Source organism: Mustela lutreola, chromosome 2 (genome assembly GCF_030435805.1).
Source record: "Mustela lutreola isolate mMusLut2 chromosome 2, mMusLut2.pri, whole genome shotgun sequence".
NCBI classification, from domain to species: Eukaryota; Metazoa; Chordata; class Mammalia; order Carnivora; family Mustelidae; genus Mustela; species Mustela lutreola.
The window spans coordinates 183,748,596-183,765,537 of NC_081291.1; positions in this window are offsets into that span (position 1 = coordinate 183,748,596).

The following is a 16,942-nucleotide window of genomic DNA, read 5'->3' on the forward strand; positions in this document are numbered from 1 at the left end:
GGGTGGCAAATCATGAAAAAGTAGATTGTTGTTTTGCTGTGATAAGTGCTTTTTTGGGTGAGAGGAGAAGTGGGAGGGAGAAGGAAAGAGAGAGAGAGAGACTAATAGGAAGGGCCAGTATTAAGCAGCATGGGAATGAGATGTTCAGTTTGAGATCTTTGAGATTTACAATTTGGACTGCAAGAAACAATAAGGCTCAGAAGACATGCTGAGTTTAAGAAACGCACAGTTTGGATCACAAGCAGTATTGTTTTGGTATCCTCAGTATCCTCTGTGTTGTATTTTCTTTGAAAATACTTCAGCATAAACCATTGGATGTAATCTTAACTCCACTTAAATCTAACTCTTTGCCTACTCCACATCTGCAACCCTGTGCTGAATATGTCAGGAAAAAAACAAAACAAAACAAAACAAAAACAAAACAAAACAAACAAATAAAAAAAACAAAAAAACATGCCACTAAAGTGACCACCTTGAAATTATGACTAAGAATTGCAAATAGACTCCCAATGTTGCAAAACAATAAACGTTCATTTCCCAACCTTTCAATTTTCTCATTAGCTTAGAAGATTGCATATCCCTCTTTCCTCAACTTCTAACCCTTCTTCCTTATCTTCACTCTCCCTTGATGACCTCATTTCTTTCATCATTGAGAAAACTAAGAATCAGAAGAGAACTTCCATAAGCTCCAAGTACATTAATTTAGCATCTGCTTCTCCAAGGCACATTAGAAGTAACTGGTCACTGGTGGAAACGATAGTATTCAAGACAGGTATTTAGAGAGGTGGCATGGGAATTATTCTGAATGAATGGCCTAAATTTTTCATGCAAGTGTCAAGGTCTAGATCTCTCTTGTTCTTCCAAATCATTTGATTCTTGGCAGATTCTGTCACCTAACCAAATGACAAGGCTGGCTGCTCAAAACCCTCAGAATAGAGTCATCCATCTTGGAGTCCTGGAGGGCAGAGAGAGGAAATTTCCCTGTGCTACAAGCAGAGACTGAATAATTTTACTTACAGTGGTGATGGATTCTGGGCAGCACTGAGTCCAGTACTTGTTTTCATTGTGCAATACCACCTGGTGGCCAGATTATGGAAGAAGAACCATAAAGCCCCAACTTCCAGAGACTGTTTGTCCAAAGTATCAAATAATTGCTGTAATGCCACCTACACTGACAATAATTCACAATAACAAAAAAATGGTTTTTTTTTTTTGTTTTGAAATAATAATAGCTACTCATATGGAGCCAGTGCATGGAGAGAATAGAGGGTCCTATGGAACAAACAAATAGACAGAACAATGATTCTAATATAAGGAAGCTTCTGGGGGAACTGGATCTCAGAAAACACAACACTCTACCTAACTCCAAGTACGAAGATTGTGAAAAGGAACCCAAAGAGTTGTTGCAATGGTATCCAAAGGCCAGAGTCAACTTTTGAGAGAAGATATGTGGAAAGTTTCCTCTCTATCAGATGGTTCACAAAATACTGTGTTCTTTTAGTTTCAGACAAAATTTCTAGTGGTGTAGCTTTTATTATACTGTCCCATTTTCTGTGTTCTCCTCTCCCCCAACACACACACACACAAACACACACACACACACACATATTAAAACAAATGGAATTGTATTATTAGCCTATCTGGGACTTACCTCATGATACACACAGATATTCCTTATTAATAGACTGTTTTCTGGGAAGGCTGTTGCTTACATCTGCATGCGAATATTTCCCAATGAGCACAAACACTGAAAGGAGACTTGTGTCTCTCAAACTTAGTTGTCTTACTGCTTCAGCTTTTGATTCTTCGAGAAGTTAGGCCACCCTGAATCTGGAACTCTGGCTCTACCAATATGCCTACTAGACAGGTCTGAGCTGGCTGACACTTTAGGCTGGACAGGTTTTCTGGACACCTCATTATATTAAGGGACAGAGTGAGGATGAGATGGAACACCGGACAGATCCAGCAGAGATCTAGGGCTGTTTCCTTGTTGAGGGTGTTCCTTGGTCAAAGCAACCCTCTGTAAGAAGGCATCATATCCCTTAAAAAAAAAAAAAAAAAAAAAAAAAGCTTCTAGTTCTCTAATACAATTCCTCTGGGCACTTTGGGCAAATGGAAGTTTCTATATGACAGTCAGTTTAACCTTTGTCCATTATCTTTCCTATGGAAGAGCCTATTCTATGCAACATATCTTCCATGTCATTTGTAGGTCAGGTTTTTTCTCTGTTTGCACAGCTAATCCAGCTGTATTTATCTGGCAGTTCTGGTGTTTGTTTAATCATGATATGTCAACAAGGAAAACTAAAAACTGATGGAGAAAATTGCAAAGTGACAGAAAATGAGGATAGAGACCTTCTCCGACTAACCTGTAATAGCCCATGAAAGAACATTTAACATGGCACTGTCATTGATTTCCCAGGAACGCCAGAGACTCTTTCTTTCTCGACACTAACAAACTGAGGAGCTCTGGGTCCATGGGAGTGAGTTACTACTTGCATACTAAGTTTATTTCCTGTCTCTGGTGCAGCTTTTATCAGAGATGTTAGGCAGAAGGAATGCTCCGTCTCTTTCTTTCTCTCTCTCATTGTTTATCTCTATTGTATTCCCACATGCACGATTAGTAGAGAAAATATAATTATTTATCACTGTAATTTTGCTTCCAGCAAGTTCTAATTATAGCACTTCAACAGAGTGAATACTGACAGGATTTTGTTGTTGAACAGTCCATAAAAGGGGCTGACTTATTCTTGTTTTATCAACTATTGTATAAAAGTTCAGAAGAGGGAGGACTGAAATTTCTCCCAGGAAGTTCGAGTTGTTAGTTGATGCAAGGTCATACGAGTTATTTTTCTTGTTTTTCTGTCGTGCAAAGCAATACATTGCATCCATTGCTTCATTTCAGGCTTGGGCATGATTATGCCTTTTAAATGAATTCATAAATTCTGAATGTTATTGTTTGCTTATCCTTTGATATGAAAGGTTAAAACAATTTCATTTAAAACACAGAAATTTTTATTTTGTGGATTAAATGCCTTGGAAAGAAAATCACCTTGACATTTTGCTGATGATGTTTAATTGTCCTCTCCTTGTTACTATCTTTAATTTATAAAATTGTTGTGTGTGCTACTGTAATCTCTGCTATAAAGGCTACGATGATAAAACATTCCATTATTTCTTGAGATTATTACACCAAATCACTTACCACATATGAAAAGGACTAATCTGAAAACATCATAAATACAAAAATAATAAATGAGAAGTGAATTGAGCCTGTATTTGGAAGACTGAGTATAAAACCTGACTTAACTGAGCAAATCAAAATTTTCAGTGAGAGAGAGCATTTAAATGATTATTGTTCTTTCTTCTGGGTTTTTCTGTGTTTGTCTCTTTCTAATTGCTTATTGAATTCTAACTTTTAATGCACTTATAAATAACCTGGTCTGTTCTTGTTTTTGTTTGTTTTTTGGACAAGAGAGAAATAAATTATTTTGGATTTCAACTGAATACATTTCCTTCCTAGAATAGAGTGGTCAAGTTTGGGCTCGACAGAGAAGTTACAGATAGCCAAGGGGTGGGAGAATTAAGGTTTTAATAAGCAAGAATTTAACAATGGGCTTTTGACAGAGAATTTGAGATGTGCAGCCATCAATAATTTTAGTTACCTGCTCTCACTAAAGGTTTTTTCTGGGAGCCAAAATTAATTACCAACTGGAATTCCTGAAAGATTTTTTTTGACGTAAAACAGTCCTTTTATTTAATTATATTTTATTTTATCACAAACCACTAAATCAAGAGGCATCTTTCTTCATGCCTCTGTTTTCTCAATACTGGTTAACCTTCCCTAGTGCTGTGAAACCCAAAAATTGATTACCATATTTCATCCTAAATTCTCATTCAGTTACATTTTTTTATTATTTTACATTAAAATGCAAGATAGCACTTTGTTAAATTTATTCTGACTTTACTCATGAAACCAGTCCCTATTATTTATATATAAATTCTAAGAATATTTTTTGGCTCATTCAATGTGCAATATTTTTAAAAGTCAGGGATTTATAAACTAATAAAGAATATAAAAGCAAACAAATAGTAAAACCAAATATTATTAATTTCTACAAATCATTAAATTATTTAATTTATTAACTCTTATTTAATTAACAGTTAATATTATCTATTAATTGTTAATTTCTATAAAATTACTTAGAGTGCATGAAAAAGATGAAGAAAACAAATTTTATCTGTGATATAATGTTAGGAATCTGGGAAGTCCTCATGAACAAATGGATAGTTCAATTATGCCTTGATGCATGAATAGCTTTCCAAGCAGTTAGGCAGACGTGTATTCATTCAGAGCAAAAAGTGTGGACAACAGTGTGACACTGTTGAAGATGAAGGAATGTGTAGAAAATGGGAGCAGTCTCGTTGGGCTAGAGCCTTCTATATTGGCACAGACTAGCTAAAGAGAATGTTGAAAGGTGCCAGAAGATCACGAACAATAAACTATAAAGTTTGTAATCAATTTAGGAGGCATGGGAGAGATCTGAACATTCCTGAGAGGAACGGTATCACAATTCTGTGAGCGAAGCGTGCTATCTGAACATATTCCAGAAAATTTATGAAGAGAACATTGGAGGGCAAGTCTTTGATTTGAAAATAAAGCATTCTTCCTATTTTTTTTTTTAATTTTTTATTTTTTATAAACATATATTTTTTATATACATATATTTTTATCCCCAGGTCTGTGAATCACCAGGTTTACACACTTCACAGCACTCACCAAATCACATACCCTCCCCAATGTCCATAATCCCACCCCCTTCTCCCCAACCCCCTCCCCCCGGCAACCCTCAGTTTGTTTTGTGAGATTAAGAGTCACTTATGGTTTGTCTCCCTCCCAATCCCATCTTGTTTCATTTATTCTTCTCCTATCCACTTAAGCCGACACCTCCAGATTTAAAGTGAGGGGGTGGAAAAGCATTCTTCCTATTTTGCAAAATGACCACCTGATCTATACATCACTCTTTCTCCAAAGGCACAGTCACCATTAGCCAAAAACGTGAAACAATATCTCTTACATAGACATATACTTCCTTTCACTGTGGTCTTACTGTTTTTGCTCAGAAATTATTTTTCTTTCCATACCCAGCATCCAACCTTCCAAATCCCTCACATGACATCTACACTTGCAGATTCTTCTTCCTCTATTCCTCAATTCATTCCCATTTAAAAATACTCATTGCTGTAACACAGTAATTTTATTCAAAAGAAGGACTGAGAGATTTATTATATCCTAGGTATTCTCCATGTGACAAAGATAATGGAAACAAAAATTTATATAAATTTTTATAAAATTTATAAAAATTTTTATAAAATGAGAGGATTTATTATATTCTAGATATTCTCCATGTGACAAAGATAATGGAAACAAAAAGCCTACAGATTAGACTAATTTAATCTACTCAGGGAGTAAAGGCACATGGAGAAATAAACTAAAACTAAGAATAAATTGCCATAAGATGAGTGCATGTGTGAGTATATATATATATATAGTCTTACATGGAAATTCAGAAGAAAAAATATCCTTTTTCTGAGGATCATGAGGGAAATATTTCCATAGGACAGCACATTTTTGTCATGGATTATGAAGGATGCATAGAATTCTGATAAACAGATGACAAGCAGGGAGACAGGGTGTTTTGAATGGGGTGTTTGTTTTTTACAGTGAGTTTGGCTTAAACAAAAGAATATAGGGACGCTCAAGATATGTTTGGAGAGGGAAATCAGCCTAATTTGACTGAAAAGCAAGGTATGTGTATAGAATTATCTGGAAATAAAGTTTATGAGTTTGGGAGTCACATGCTGAAAGGGAAAGGACATTCAGATATATTCAATAGAATCTGAGAAGCCTTTAAAGATATTTGAACACAGAATTCCAAGTTCACTGCTGAGCTTTGTAATATTAATAATAGTAATGTAAAATGTATTGCAGAGGACCAGCTACAGCAATATTTAGGTAAAGAAAGGTCTGAGAATCTGTAATTGTTGGCAATAGGAATACAAAAGATTTTAATGCAAGAGATAAAAAGCTTCTAACACTATACTATGAATTAAATGCTATCTGCTATTACCTGGAAAATGTAGTTGAAAGCCATCAAACTACATTTGGCATATTTCAAAAGATTGTTGATGATTAACAGATACAAAAATAGTATTACTTTTACAACTACTTGTGGACCATTTTATTTAAAATGCATTTTAAATGCCAGGTTTGTTTTTGTGATACTTTGAATGGATATTTGCTTTTTTTTTTTTTTTTTTTTTTTTGTTTAAAGATTTTATTTATTTATCAGAGAGAGAGAGGGGAGAGAGCGAGCACAGGCAGACAGAATGGCAGGCAGAGGCAGAGGGAGAAGCAGGCTCCCCGCAGAGCAAGGAGCCCGATGTGGGACTCGATCCCAGGACGCTGGGATCATGACCTGAGCAGAAGGCAGCTGCTTAACCAACTGAGCCACCCAGGCGTCCCTGGATATTTGTTTTTTAAGTGAAAAAGAATTAGTATTTATGTGATACTACTAGACATTTTGCTTCCACATATATTATTTCATTTGATTCTTAAAATACCTTGGTGAGAAACCTACTAATCTAATTGCTAGATGTGAAAACAGAAACTCCAGGAAATAAAAGGAACAGTCAAGGTAACACAGCTATTAATTGGCCTGGATGGGATTTAAAACCATCTAAAATGCCTCTACCAGGAGTATGGTGACATTATTACTTGATGCAAAGAAAAAAGTATTGAACTATGCACAATTTTGGCCTCAGAAAAAATATAGTATAAAATGTGCAGTCTCTCGGAATTGATATCTGTGTTTTAATTATGAATCAATGGTCAAATGTAAATATTGGAATATAAATAAATTCAAATTAAGTTTACTGTTTCTATTATATAATACCAAAAAACTTTTTGGGGTTACAACTATCTCCAGTTTTTTTTCATAAAATTTCCCTTTACGTAAGGTATAATTTTGGCCTCCTCTCTGGGACTCTCCCAGAACTTTTGAGTGCCTCTTGGTCCTTATCCTAAATAACCGGAGAAAAATCTTGGGCTCATTTTGATAACACAAATACCAGACACAATGTGTTACTGCTGTAAGAATACCACAAAACCCTTCTGTGGCACCCTATTGAGAATTTCTGTTCTAATTTCAAAACTTTCACGATAAGATGATGACTCCATCTTCCATCAGAGCCAATGCAAAAATTTATTACAGTAACATGTAATAAAAGAATAAAATCTCTCATGTCAGCATTCTTGCTATATGCAAGGAAGGGGAGACCCTGCTCGGTAATATGGATTGAAATAGCTAACGGCAGCACATAAATGCAAACCCAATTTCTAAGGTAAGCGATGAACTACTTGATCCTTTCCAGGCATATGGCTGACTTTCAGCTTTCTTCACCTCATGTAATAAGAGTTAAATGTCTACATTATTTGGCTGCTTCTGGAAGATGATACAAAAAAAGAGAAAGCATAGCCCGGCCTTTTAACAGGATGCTTTTTAACTAATCATTTCAGTGTGCTCTTTGCAGGGAGAGCTAATATTGTTAACACCAAACTAAAAAGGAAGTTGACGATTTACAGCTCACAATTAAAAGATTTATCAAATTATCAAGCTTTCAAGCATAATTTGGGTTCAGAGGAAAGTACAAAGAGTGTCAATGTCCCAGAGGAATGCAGAACAACTGCCTGAGGCAGGGCGTGAACAGAGTGTGCTGCTATCTAGAGTGAATCACAGGACTGGTGTATATGCACCTATGGTTTGCACACACTGGGCTCTAACAAGGAGGCTGTGCAAGACGGGCGGGGAGCTTGTTGTGGTTGAGAAAGTGATACCTCCCCATAGACAGACTCCAAATTATTATGCATTTTTGAATAACTGTGAAAAATTGATTTTTATTTTTTATAGAGATTTGCTTTAGGGATTTGACTGTTACTCAATGTAACTGTACCTCCCGAGGTTTGAGGATGGTGGTGACTTGGAAAAAGCAAGAATGTGTGTGACTCCAGGAGAGGAGTGGGGAGCTTTTTCCTACAATTAAATAAGCCTAAAAGTCAAAACTAAATTCAAAATTTACCCAGAACCGCTACAAAAAAAGAGCTAGTCAAGAGCAGAGGTTGGCATCATCACAGGCTGTAAAACCTTAATCAGTGTTATTTAGGGAAACTTTGAAGAGTCCTATGCCAATCTAGAGGTAATGCCAAGACCTACATCAGGAATGTCTGTATCTCGCTGGCATCCCTCTGTGGAAAAGTGGCAGCTCATCCATCTTACCTCTTGTCTTATCCTATGGGGAAAATGTAAGAAAAATGACTGGGAAGACGAGACATAGATTCATTCCTATGTTCAAAACATGTAATAGTATAGCTATACCAAAGCATATCTGAAGGTTGGTGTATAAGATTTTTATGGATTAAAACATAATCAATTTTCTACTTGAAATTGAAAACTTTTTCCTCTCCAAGCCACATCATTTGATTCCTTGAAAAGAACTATGGGGATACATTCTAAGCCCTATAGCCGGCCACCAATTGACACACAAAATAAAAAGTAACAACAGTTTTCAAAGACCGGAAAGAATCATCTTATTATTGCTGGGTCAATTATTATTATTATTGCTTCATCGACACTTATGAAACGCACAGAGCGTCATGAGATATTTGTGGTTTGGTTCTTAAATTTCATAAAACTCCTTCCTGACACAATGCGATGACTAATTTTTATTGTCACCTGCATGTTGCCATCCTGAAGATGACAAATGAGATGAAGATGGAACTTTCTCAGAATTATTTGTACTGAAACTGGCAATTTTCCCAATGATACCTAGTCATACTACAAAATTATTCCCTCTTCACATAAAGATACCACAATAATATGTACAAATGAGAGCAAACTAATTATGTTAATTAGACTATATTACCAATCAGGGCCAACCTTCCAAACCCAATTAATACATGTGCAGTATATTCTCCAAAGCAATTTTAATTTGTATTGGCTGTTTCTCAAAACCTACTGCAAATGTTAATTGGTCTAGACCAAATAAGAACTAATTTTGAATGACTTGTACTACAGAGAAAAAAACAAACCAAATTATTTCCTCATGATCCTGGATTATTGCTATTATTTTTGTGGTTGTTGTACTTGTAAGTACTACAGTGCAAATGAGCAGGTTGACTGTAGCCATGTTTTTAAATAACAATTTTCAACCCACCATGGGAAAAATATTTACAAATGGTATAATGTTACATATTATTACATATAATGTTACATATAATATTGTTACATTAATGTTACTTATTAAACAAATCAATGGAATTCGAAGAGAAATCTTTTGCTCTGAGTGTGGTAAAATATGCACATTTAGGTAGTATTAATTTCATGTTTCAACGAACAACTTCCCATTAGCCAAGACTGTTAGCTGGACAAGATACTTTCTAGAATTTGGAGTATCCATTGTACAGTGTCTGCTAAGTAATGGGATGGGTCAGGTTTCTATTATTTACACAAACAACATTTTATTAAAATAAAATTAAAAAGTGAACTACATAATAAAAATAAAAACAAAATAAAAATAATAAAAATAAAACCAAAAAAAGAGATGTCTACATTCCTTACTTTTAAAGAAAGCTGATTTTATCCATCATTTATGCTTGAAAACAGTGATCCTATATCTAGGACTTTGATAAGCTTTAATTTCACAAGAAGTCCATGGTTGGAATGTTTGCTAGAGCAAGATTTGACTTATAATAACAACCATACACTTAATAATCTTCATTTTGTATATTTTCATGAACTAAACACTCAAATTTTTAAGTATCACTATAGATACAGAAAGTACCAATAAAATCTGAGTCCATGGCTTATTCTTAAAGATTTTTCCGTAATATCTCTTGTATTGTTTTCCAGGGTACCCATAGGAACATTCCTGAGTGGTGAGCCAACCCTACTTAATTCCAAACCAAGAAAGATGACATTTTGGTGGTTATGAGATGATTTATCAGAGTTTCAATGTTTCCTTCTTCACCACCTCCCTAGTTTGGGTAGCAGTGGGGCAGTAAGAATGTTGTCTGGAAATGATGAGCTGATTTAATTTTGGAAGGCTTCTCTTCCCACCAATCTGTTTGTGTAGGACATGGTACAAAACTTGTTGATGTTAGCTATTCATTCAGTGTGGGTTTCAGCCATGTTTATCTTTCGAAGACCTCACAGCAACAGCTAATGTCTCCTGACCACAAGATTTGATTATTGTAATTCCCAGTCTTTAGATCCTCCCACTTAAACCATCTCCTTCTTTGAAGAATCTTCAAGGTTTATTGCATGCCGATTACTCCATAATTATCACTAGGGATTTAGTAAAATGTTTTAAATACTGAAGCTGACTTACATAAAAATGTTAAGCACTTATACTGAGTAATAATGTGCTATATAGAATAGACAATTCCTTTGGTAACAATTCCTTATGATTAAAATTATGGATTTGTGGGTGTGAAAGGATGCCAAAAAGTCATTTGGACAAGCATCCTGGCTTCAGCTGAGCCATCTCAGACAGATGTGATTAATTGCACTGAAAGATAGCTTTGCTTTTATAACTGGTAAGCCAAAGGCTTTATCATTCTAAGCATCTAAAATTTAAACAAATTTGTTTTTAATTCCCAATTATAGTGATTCAAATCCCAGTAGCTTGACTGAAATAAGTCTTCACCCTCCAGAATACCCCAAAGGGATGACTTATCTATTTTAACAAATCAACCTGTTAATGTCTCAAGCAGTGTGTACCATGTTCTTCCTTGCTAGATAGCTCCTCATAGCAGATGCTTTCTGACCTTGAAGCTGACTGAAGGAGCGTCCCTGCTGCTGACGCTTTGTACCCAGGATGGATTTGCCAGGATCTATATTCAGATATGGTCTACTGATGCATTCAGTTTCCAGTTCCTGAGAAGCTAGAGAGAGTAGTGTTTTTCTAGGGGCATTAATATTGGGCTCTGAAAATTTCTCAAAAAAATTAATCTGTATTAATTTACTATTACTATGTAACAAGCTACTCTAAAACTGAATGTCTTAAAATAAGTATTTTTAATCCTCATGAGTCTGTGGATCATCTGAGAAGTTATTTTGGTCTCATCTGTGCTGACTCATATATCATAGCTACATGAAAGTGAAGGAGGAAGATGTGGATTTGCTGACCTGGTCTGGTCTACTGCATATGTTTGGGGTCATCTTGCTATAGGGTGGTCAGGATAGCCCTGACTAAGGTAACTGGGCTCTACCTCACATTGTGTGTCATCATCTCACAGTTAGCCTAGGTTCATTCACATGGAGATAGGAAAGTCTAAAGAAAAAACACAAAAGATAAAGACGGTGCACCAGGAGTCCTGCAGCTTCTATTGGCCAAAGCAAGTCACAAGGCCAGCTCAGAGTCAGCACAGAAGGGAATGTAAAGTTGCAAGGCTAATAGCTGGGCTACAAAGAAACCATTAATTGAGGCCAACGATGCATTCAGTTAATCTACCACATCATCACATCAGCTTTACCTTTCAGTCTTTAGCACACTAGTCTTCCAGATCCTCTGAAAGAATAATAAAATAATGCTTCACACTATAATAGTATTGGTGCCCAATTTCTTTTTTTTTTTTTAAAAGATTTTATTTATTTATTTGACAGAGAGAGATCACAAGTAGACAGAGAGGCAGAGAGAGAGAGAGACAGGGAAGCAGGCTCCCTGCTGAGCAGAGAGCCCGAAGTGGGACTCGACCCCAGGACCCTGAGATCATGACTAGAGCTGAAGGCAGCGGCTTAACCCACTGAGCCACCCAGGCGCCCCTGGTGCCCAATTTCTTTACACAAAGCCTGATACCCTGAAATGACAAGTTTGTGAAAAAAGTATTACATTCATCTGTAGTATTTGCAAGTTCATACAAGTAAGTTGATTACATCAGATGCCAGAGCAGTGCTTTGATGTCTTTCCACTCTAGAGGAAAGGATGTGAACATTGAAGTTCAATACAACTGTATTTGAATCCTGGCTCTGGCATTCACTAATATATTGCATTTTGTATGAATTATTTAACCTCTCCGAGCTTCATTTTTCTCAGTGGTAAAATGAGGCTTGCTGTTTAAGTATTTGGAATAGAACAGGTAATTTCCCCATGTTCTTCCTTCCCGCTTCTCCAAAGATCGTCAGCATACCTTCTTGCTTCTATCACCAATTATTCAATAGTGTTGACTGTGGACTATCCTTGTCTATATCCTCCACTGCCCTCCCAGTTTACATTCTCCAGTGTATCTCTACAGGGGCATTATTAGCATTTTGGGTAAAACATTTTTTCATAGTGCAGCATTTTCAAAATATTTGAAGAATATCCAGTATGGCTGGATATTCCATCTATTAGTGTCAGAACCGACCCAAAGTATGTGTTTCTTCTAAAATATCCCCCACATTTCCACACATCCCTAGGCGGGACTGCTAATAACCCTAGTTGAGAATAATATCCTTTATAATCTAACTTCCATACTATTGATTCATTAAAACTGTTGCATAAAATACCCCAACTTATTGGAGTTTCCAGGAGTGAGAGATAGGGGGAAAAAAAATGAAGAGAGAAATATTTCCTGCAGAATGGGACCGAGGGAGTGCTGCCTTTATGTTCTGGCCAGAGCTATGATTTAAAGCACATCTGCTTTCTAAAGTGGCCCCTGTATATCTATTATTGCCCACTGTATCTATTTGGATTAAGATATGCAAGACCCTGGCAAAAATCTGAGCATATTATTTAGACCAAATATTCTTGTATGTACATATGTACTTTTGTGCAAAATAATCTATCAAATTAGTACCTGGTACCTAGCAGGGACCTAAGATCTATGTACAAGGGTGGGAAGTGAAGAGGAAATTTATTTATATTTATTTATTTATTTTTATTTTAGAAAAGATTTTAACTTATTCATTTGAGAGAGAGAGAGAGAGAAAGCACAAGTGGAAGGAAGAGGTGGGAGATTTTATTTTTCTATTTGAGAGAGGGAGGGAGAGAGCAGGAGCAGTGGGGAGGGGCAGAGAAGAAGCAGACTCCCTGCTGAGCTCTCTAACAACTAACAGTCTTACACAGCCTTGTCTTATTAGTGTCCCAAATTCCATAAAGACTGTCTACTTGTCTGGAGTTTCATTCTCGTAAGAAACAAGATATGAATTATATAATTCAGCAAATTCCCCAGATACTATCAGTTGCCCCCTCCCGCCCACCCCGCGGCCAACTCCCTTTTTTCTTATTGGTAAAATCCTCATTGTGACTCCTGGAAGGATGACACCATCCTGAGGTCCAAAGAGAATTACTGATTGGCCTAAGCCAATCATGGCAGCCTTATTCTCCTCGTTGGTTTAATCTTAGTGATATGATACTATACTGGCCAAATGAATATGAGAAGGTGTCTCTGGATTGTCCTGCAAAAGGTTTAATTTTTAACTTTTACTGGGTAAGGAAATGACTGCATGTAATGAGTGAAAATCGCAGCAAACATTTTTCCATTATGACAGGAGCTAAGCTGACATACTGAGAATGACAGGCTACTTCATCATGTCTTTAAACCACTCAATCAAGCAACCTGGAAGCTGCCTCATCCAACAACTTGGTTTGAAGAGATAGCATGTAGTTTTGTTGCTGAGTCAGACTTTTCTGTGACTTGCAGTTCAAAACTTCTTAATGAATCATTAACAATATTATGAAACTGTCCTTTTCAACCACACTGTCCTCTTCCAAGCACACAGTCTGGAAGACTACAGGTTTATGGGACTTGTTTGACTCTGAGCTACAAAATTAAAAACACTCTCTGTCCTATATTTTTGCCTTGATGTAGACAAGTTTTAAGAAACAATACAGTTCTGGACCAAACATAAAGGACTATAAGCAATAAAATGCTTCAAGATGCTCAACAACAGCTTTCAAATAAATATTGCCAGGATGTTCACCTATGGCCATTGTGTAACCTATGGGATAATTATCCTTCCATGTTACTTAATTAAACACACTGTCATGAACTAGATATTCTCCCTTTTAGGGACTCCCAACTCAGGATGAACAATGCTATATATATTATTTCATGTAGGAAGGCAGAACAAAATACTTCTCAAACATGTAAACCGAGAAAGAGAGACTTGGCAGAAAGTAGGATAAGATAGGTAGATGGGGAATCGGTCAAAGAGAAGAAAACAGAACTATTATAATGGAAAGGAGGAGAACTAAGCCTCACTTTCAATTTTCAAACTGGGCATAGTCTCTCTACGCATCTTCATTACTCGTGCTGAGAAAAGAAGGATGAAATATAATTTAGAGTGCTTTAAATTCTACAGCACTGACTTTTCTGTGTAAGAGGAATACTGGTTGAAACACAAGCAAGTAGATCATAATTGTTTCTCCCTACTGCTGTGCTAGTGAATTCATCCCTGATCTGAATGGTAAGAACAAATTCACAGAGTATGAATAATAGTGTGACATAGCTAATTAATGCCAGTTCAATCCAGGCCTCTTAGGCAATCATGCCAAATTGTACAGTGCAATGGGGTGTTTTTTATGTGACAGTGGTGTATGGGGGATTGATCTGCGAATGTAAAGATGGCATCAAACTATGGGGCCAGAACTAACTGCTCAGCATTATTGTCGTTGCTGAATTACAGCTTTTTGATCTGGCAAAACTGCCACAAGACTTCACATTTCTAAAATACTATCATAAAATGGAATTCTGAAATAACTAGCTCATCAATCACTGACATTCCATGCTGCTTCCCAGAACTTGAAGCACATATGCAAGTATTTTGAATCTCCTTTGCAGGAAACACACACACACACACACACCAAAAAACTCCTTTTTAAATGCTTCATTTTATACAGTCACACAAACCAAGTCTAAAAGGCCAGATATGAATGTCCTATTTTTTTTTTTTTTTATTTTTGAAGGCATTAATCTGATAAAGGAGTGAAATAATTACGAACATGAAGGAGACAAATGAGGGCTTTCTTTTAGAAGAGTTGTTTAGGCAACATATAGGCAAGACATCAGTTCTATATTTATTAACCACTTCTGAATAGCAGATTATTTTTCTATCCTGCCAATTTCAAACTAAACCTACTTAATATATATTTCATGGGTTCTCGAGAGGTGTATTCTCTGCTGGTCGCAAGTGGATCGCTATATTTCTTTTAGATCAACTATATTAATTGTCATTCAAATCCTTACTTCTTTTTGTGTTTGTCCCAAGAACTGACAGAAATGCATTATTTTATATATATAGAATATCTATAGATATATAATATATATATATAGAATATATAAAAATCATGTTATATATTATAGTCTCTGTACATCTATTCTTATATAGCTGACAAATTTTCTTTGTATTTCCAAAATTAAAAAGAAAACTCAATACTATATATTTTGGGACATATTCATGACAGTTACATATATATCTTTTTACTAAGGATATATCTATCTTTATATTACATAAAGGGAAGTTCAACAGAAATATGATAATGCAATAAAAGCCAGAAATCACAAAGTTCTTTTCTAACTCAGAAGATATTAAAGTGGGTTATTATAACTTCATAGGTATTTAACAACATGTTATATGTTATTATATTTTTTAGGCATTATCTCTTATGAAATTGCACTTTTGGGTCCAATTAATACATTTTTTGAATATCACTTTTTCATCATTATATTATCACCTGATTTATGTTTGAACTTGCTATGTATCCTTGCCTGTTCATTTACGTTTTTTTTTTTTTAGGTGCTCTACTTGAAACATGTGACTTGTATATAACAGACTGCTAGTTTATTTAAAAAAAAAAAAAAAAAAAAGAAGAAGAAGAAGACCAAAAGCAGAGTTTCCCTTTTAACTGGTACGATTATCCCAGTTATGCATTTCTATTTTCTTTACTTACAATAGTTGCCAGATCCAAATTTCATTATTTTGACTGGTATCTTAGTTCTACAAATTATACACAGATTCGCTAGGAGGTAATATGTCTCCAAAATCCCAGACAATCTAAGCACATCTCTTTGGCTTTTTTACACATCAATGGTGACTTGACTAGGAACTAAGTTCCCTCTGCTTTTCCTTAGAAACATCATAGACTTGACTCCAATCCATGATTGTCTTAAGGAAGTCTGAGGCACTCCTGATTTTTATTTTTTATTTTTTTCTTTATAGGTGAGTTGTTTCTTTTGCCCAAATGCCTTTGGCATGACTTTTTTTTTTTATCCCCATAATTTAATAATTTCAACAGGATATGTTTTGGTTTTGAATGTTCTCTATTAACTTTTCTGGGAACAAAGTGAACCTTGTCAATGTGTAAATTTAGCTATTTTCTCATTTCAGAAAGTATTTATCTTTAATTTTTCCCCTATTCTATTTGTTCTGCTTTCTGCATCAGGGAGGCTCCAATTTTCCATATGGTTCTATTCTCAAAATGTAGCATTTACCCACAACCTATTTCCCTGCTTTGTCTTTCCTTTCTTCACTCTAATGTAATAATTTCCAGCTAGATACTCTGTTGTTAGAAATCCCCCCTTCCTGTTTTTAAAGTACCCGTTATTACTGCAATAGTATGGTTCTCCTCACTTTGTTTTCTAACTGCTACTAGATCTCCTATGACCTCACCTTCTTACTGATTATCTCATCACTAACCTCTTGTTTTCATAAACCCCATGCTCTACTTGACTTAGCACAGCACGCATTTGTTTTCTACATGTGTCCCCTGTCTCTGTTCATTCATTGTATTCCCCGTGTATCTTTTGGGTGCCACATTCCTTTCTTTGGTTCATGTCTCTCTAGAATAACTATTTGAAACTCATGTGAATAATATTTTTGTCTCTCCTCTGAACTGAGGACAATTT